Here is a 6,427-nt window from a genome sequence, read left to right as displayed (position 1 = left end):
GATCATGACCTGAGCCGAAACTGAGCCATTCAGCCAACAGTGCCCCTGGGGTTATCTTCTTTAGTAGACAGGAAAAAAATCACTGCATGTTACCCTCTAACTTTTGAAGGTTGTAAAACTTTTGGGTGCTAATCAAACAAAATTATATTCCCCAAGATAAATTGGTGACCCTCAGGCAGATTTCCTGAAAAAGCTCTAGCACGATGTTAAAAGATCACATAGTCATTTTTTGGCCTTATTTCTAAGGTGTGCATAATTTTTCTTAAACAGTCCCCCCTGTGACCATATTCTCTAATGGTTATTTTTGCTTGTACACTAAAATGGTTGATCTCCTGGTTTTTTTTTTGTCAAAATCATTAACTGAACTTGCTTAGTTGGCCGTTTTCTACACTTCGTACTGCAAGTCTTACTCCTTCACACCGCGCCTTCGGCATCGGTATTTTCCTACCCTTCCATCACAACACTGTAATTGTCATCTTTGCCTACAGGATTACAATTTCAGACTCTAGTGCCCACAGGTTAAACTAGCATATAACTAGGTTTCAGTTGCCTCTCAGAAGGTGTGACAAACATTGCTAGTTGCCTTATCCAGTATTCATTCTTCTTCCTTTCTGCTGACAGAACCCAAAGTTGGCATGGTGGTTCCATTGTGATTAGGAACTCCTATATCTTCTAATATGTTGTTCTGGTATCCTCATGTGTGCTTTTTTTACTTCATGGCTAGCTTCACCCATGTTACCTTCATTCCAACTAGCAGGAAGGAGAAAAGAGAAGGCAAATGGCATCTAATTTCCTTTAATGACACTTCCCATAAATTGCATACTATTTTTGTTATTATCACGTTAGCCAGAAATTAGTCACTTTATCTCTTACCTGCAAAGGAGGCTATGAAGTATAGTCTATTCTGAGTGTCTATGCGCCCAGCTAAAAATTGGGGATTCTGTTATTATAGAAGAAAGGAAGCACAACTAGCAGATTCTACCACTATGTGCAGAACTATGTAGGAAAATTATAAAACTCTATTAAAATACATTTTACAAACCCAAATAGAGACATAAACCATGTTCCCATGTAGATGGACTCATAATTGTAAAAATCAGTTCTCCTTCAAACTGATATACATATTGAATGCAATTCCAAATAAGGAGCTGGGTAAATTGATTCTGAAACTTATAGGGAAGACCAAAGGGCCAAGATTAGCCAAGACATTCTTGAAAGAAAAAGAAAAAGAAAGGAACAACAAGACAGGTAGCCATGCTGGACATCATGACTTATGAGTCTGTAGAGAAAAAAAAAGTGTGGTATTAGCAGGGATAGACCAATACATAATATAACAGAATAGAGGACCCCAGTAGACTGATGTATATCTGGAAATTTGGTAACAGAAGCAGCATTGCAGATCAGTAGGGAAAAGACAGATTGATCCATACACAGAGCTAGGATACTGGATATTTATATGCAAAACAATAAAGCTGGATCTCTGCCTAATACCATGTATAAAAAAATATTCCAGGTGGATTGAAACTGAAAACATTATATATATAGGAGAATATTTTGTGAACTCAGTGTAGGAAAAGAGTTATTAAACAATATAAAAAGCAGTAACCACAGAGGAAAAAATTGGCAAATACAACGACATTAAAATGAAAACATGTTTGGTGCTAAAAGTAGACTTATGAGCAAAATACATAAGCACCCGGAGGAGGGAAAAATGCCTTGTTTAAACTTTGCCTTGGGAGAAAGTGATTTTGAGGTAGGTTTTGAAGTGTGTGTGAGTGTTCACTGGGAGTACATGAGGCAGAACATTCTAAGCAGAGGGAAGAACCTATGCCAAGGTACAGAGCCAAAACAGTGTGGCGTAGTCAGGAACTACCATAGTGAAGTATACAGTAGAGAGGGGCTGCGTGACAACACAGCCTTTCAAATCAACTCAACTCAGCTCTGCCAATTACCGCTTCAGCGACCTCGCCCAATTATTTAGTTTCTATTTTTTCTTTTATTTTTTTATAAATCTTTTTTTTTTTAAAGATTTTATTTATTCGACAGAGACAGAGACAGCCAGCGAGAGAGGGAACACAAGCAGGGGGAGTGGGAGAGGAAGAAGCAGGCTCCTAGCGGAGGAGCCTGATGTGGGGCTCGATCCCACAACGCCAGGATCACGCCCTGAGCCGAAGGCAGACGCTTAACCGCTGTGCCACCCAGGCGCCCCTATTTTTTTAAAGATTTATTTATTTTAGAAAGAGAACGTGTGAGTGAGCGGGGGAAGGGGCAGAGGCAGATGGAGAGAATCTCAAGCAGACTCCCTGCTGAGCACAGAGCCCAACATGGGACTTGATGCCATGATCCTGAGATCATGACCTGGGCCAAAACCAAGAGTCAGACACTCAACCACCTGAGCCACCCGGGTGCCGCTTTCTTTTTTCTTTTTCTTTTTCTTTTTCTTTTCCTTTTCCCTTTTTTTTTTTTTTTTTTTTTACAAATTTATCGATTGAAGTATAGTTAATATATTAGTTTCAGGTCTGCAGCATAGTGATTTAAAAATCATATACATTACAAAATGCTCACCATGATAAGTGTAGTTATTTTCCACCACCATATGAAGTTATTACAGTATTATTGACTCTATTCCTTATGCTGTACTTTTCACTCCTGTGACTTACTCATTTTATAATTGGAAGTTTGTACTTCTTAATCCTCTTCACCTATTTTGCCCATCTCCCACTCCCCTTCTCTTTGGTAACCACCAATTTGTTCTCTATATTTATGAGTCTGTTTCTGTGTTTTGTTTTGTTCATTTGTTTTTTAGATTCTACATATAAGTGAAATATATGGTATTTATTTTTCTCGGTGTGACTTCACTTAACATAAAACCTTCTAGGTCTATCCCTGTTGTCCCAAATACCAAAATCCATCCTTTTTTATGGCTGAGTAATATTCCATTATGTACATATACCACAATTTCTTTATCTAGTCATCCATTAATGGAACTTAGGTTGTTTCCATATCTTAGCTATTGTAAATAATGCTGCAATGAACATAGGGGTGCATATATATTCTTGAATTAGTGTTTTTGTTTTCTTCAGGTAAATACTCAAGTGAGATTACTGGGTTGTATGGCATTTCTACCTTTAATTTTTTGAGGAACTTCTACACTGTTTTCCATAGTGGCTGCACCAATTTACATTCCCACCAACGGTGCACAAGGGTTCCCTTTTCTCCACATCCTCACCAATACTTATTATTTCCTGTTGTTTTGTTTGTTTGTTTTAGTATTTATTGTAGAAATAGATTGATTTCCTGTCTTTTTGATATTAGTCTTTCTAACAGGTGTGAGGTGATATCTTATTGTGGTTTTAATTTGCATTTCCCCAATGAGTAGTGATGTTGACTATCTTTTCATGTGCCTGTTGGCTATCTGTAGATATTCTTTGAAAAAATGTCTATTCAGGTCCTTTGTCCATTTTTTAATCGGATTATGTGATTTTTTGGTATTGAGTTGTATGAGTTCCTCATATATTTTAGATATTAATTCCTTATCAGATATAGCATTTGCAAATATCTTCTCCCACTCAGGAGGTTGCATTCTCAATTTGTTGATGGTTTTCTTCATTGTGCAAAAGCTTTTTAGTTTTATGCAGTCCCAATTGTTCAGTTTTGCTTTTGTTTCTCTTGCCTGGGGAAAGATATCCAGAAAAATATTGCTAAGGCCAATGTCCCAAGAATTTACTGCCTATGTTTCTTTAGGAGTTTTATGGCTTCAAGTCTTACATTTAGTTATTTAATCCACTTAGTTTATTTTTGTGTATGTTGTAAGAAAGCGGTCCAGTTTCATTCTTTTGCATGTAACTGTCTGGTTTTCCCCAACACCATTTATTGAAAAGAGTGTCTTTTCCCCATTGGATATTCTTTTTTTTTTTTTTTTTTAAATATTTTATTTATTTATTTGACGGAGATAGAGACAGCCAGCGAGAGAGGGAACACAAGCAGGGGGAGTGGGAGAGGAAGAAGCAGGCTCATAGCAGAGGAGCCTGATGTGGGGCTCGATCCCATAATGCCGGGATCACGCCCTGAGCCGAAGGCAGACGCTTAACCGCTGTGCCACCCAGGCGCCCCCCCATTGGATATTCTTGGTTCCTTTGCTGTAGATTAATTGACCATATAAGTGTGGGTTTATTTCTGGGTTCCCTATTCTGTTCATTTTGAAACACTTGGAAATACTCCTTCCTCTTTTACTTTTTGGGATAGTTTGAGAAGGATAGGTATTAATTCTTCTTTAAATTTTCGGTAGAATGCCCCAAAACCAGAAGCCATCTGGTTTTGGACTTTTGTTTCTTGGGAATTTTTTGATTACACATTCAATTTCTTTACTAGTAATCAGTCTATTCAGATTTTCTATTTCTTCCTGAGTCAGTCTTGGAAAACTGTTATGTTTCTAGGAATTTAGCTATTTCTTCTAGGTTATCCAATTTGTTGACGTACAGTTGTTCATAGTAGTCTCTTATGGTAGTCTCTGTGGTATTGGTGGTAACTTCTCTTTTATTTGAGTCCTTTCTCTTTTTTTTCTTAATCAGTCTGGCTAAAGGTTTATCAATTTTGTTTATCTTTTCAAAGAATTAGCACTTAGTTTCATTGATCTTTTCTATTGTTTTTAAGTCTTTATTGAATTTATTTCTACTCTGATCTTTATTATTTCCTTCCTTCCCGGGAATTGGTGTTTTCTCAAAAATAAACAAAGTGAGCCAGTCACTTTAAGGAAAAGAACAAACAGTATTTGTACCAGTGATAAAATTTGAGATTTCAAGCAAAACTTTTAATTTTGGAAAACTTATATCTACTACAGTGAGCTTGACAGCTTCCCCAGCACTTAAAGATTTGCTGATGGGTTTGGTTGTGATTTTAATGAATGTGTTTTTAAATTTATTCCTTCCTTCCTCTCCCTCCCTCCCTCTCTCTCTCTTTCTCCTTTCCTTCCCTCCTTCCTCCCTCCTTTCCTTCCCTCCTCCCTTCCTTCCTCCCTTTCTCCCTCCCTTCCTTCCTCCTTTCCTTCCTTCCTTCCTTCCTTCCTTCCTTCCTTCCTTCCTTCCTTCCTTCCTCTTTTCCTTTCTTTTCTTTTCTCTTTTCGTTTCTTTTCTTTTCTTTCTTTTCTTTCTTTCCCCTAGCATGGGGCCTGAACTCACGACCTTGAGATCAAGAGTTGTGTGCTCCTCCAACTGAGACAGCCTGGTGCCCCTTAATGAATTAAAAAAAAACATTGGGCTCCCTGCTCTGCTGGGAGCCTGCTTCTTCCTTTCCCACTCCCCCCTGCTTGTGTCCCCTCTCTTGCTGGCTGTCTCTCTCTCTGTCAAATAAATAAATAAATAAATAAAATCTTTAAAAAAAAACCCAAAAAACATATCAAAACATTAAATGCATAAACAGATAAGAAAATCAAGCTGTTTTTAATTAAATCAGATATTAAGAGATTTGCAAAAATATAAAAAGATATTTTCTTGAAAATATGTCATTTATATTAACCTAAATTTGGTTGTTTATTATTATTATTACCATTATTAGATAGATTGCAGCATACAAGGGAGAAAAAATCATATTTATTGTCTGTTACATGCTATTCTTCTTCTTCTTAGGTTTATTATTGTTGTTTTAAAATGAATTACTGTTTTAGAGGCACGTGGCTGGCTCAACCAGTAGAATATGAGACTCTTGGTCACGGGGTTGTAAGTTCAAGCCCCATGTTGGGTGTAGAGATTACTTAAAAATAAACAAATCTTTAAGAAAAATAATATTTTATTATTTCTATTTTAAAGATTTATTTATTTGAGAGAGAGAGAGCATGAGCAGGGGGAGGGGCAGAGGAAGAGGGAGAGAATCCTCAAGCAGAGCACCCCTACCCTACTGAGTGAGGAGCCTGATGTGGGGCTTGATCCCAGGACCATGAGATCATGACCTGAGCTGAAACTAAGAGTCAGATACTTAACCAACTGAGCCACCCCGGCGCCCCTGAATTACTCTTTTTAAAAGTTTCTCAGCTTTAATTTCTAAGGTGGTAAATGTCAGTAGATAAAGCCAAAATAAACACAAAGGTCTTTGGGGTCCTCAATAACTTTTTTTTAAAGTTTTACTTATTGAAGTAATCTCTACACCCAATGTGGGGCTCAAACTCACCACCTCAAGATCGAGAGTCACATAGTCACATGCTCTTCTGACTCAGCCAGCCAGGCACCCCAATGACTTTTAATAACATAAGAGGATTCTAAAACCCAAAAGTTTGAGAACCACTGGTCCATGAGTGTGTGTGTGTGTGTGTGTGTGTGTGTGTGTGTGTGTGTGTGTTTATAAAATTTATCACAGGATCCGGCATCTAAGGACTCGCATAAATAGTGGCTGTTAGTCTGCAGTAGGAAGGAGCACAGGGGAGTGGCGGGAGCTA

The sequence above is a fragment of the Ursus maritimus genome, unplaced genomic scaffold (genome assembly GCF_017311325.1).
Source record: "Ursus maritimus isolate PB19 unplaced genomic scaffold, ASM1731132v1 scaffold_12, whole genome shotgun sequence".
Taxonomy (NCBI): Eukaryota; Metazoa; Chordata; class Mammalia; order Carnivora; family Ursidae; genus Ursus; species Ursus maritimus.
This window is presented reverse-complemented; position numbering follows the sequence as displayed.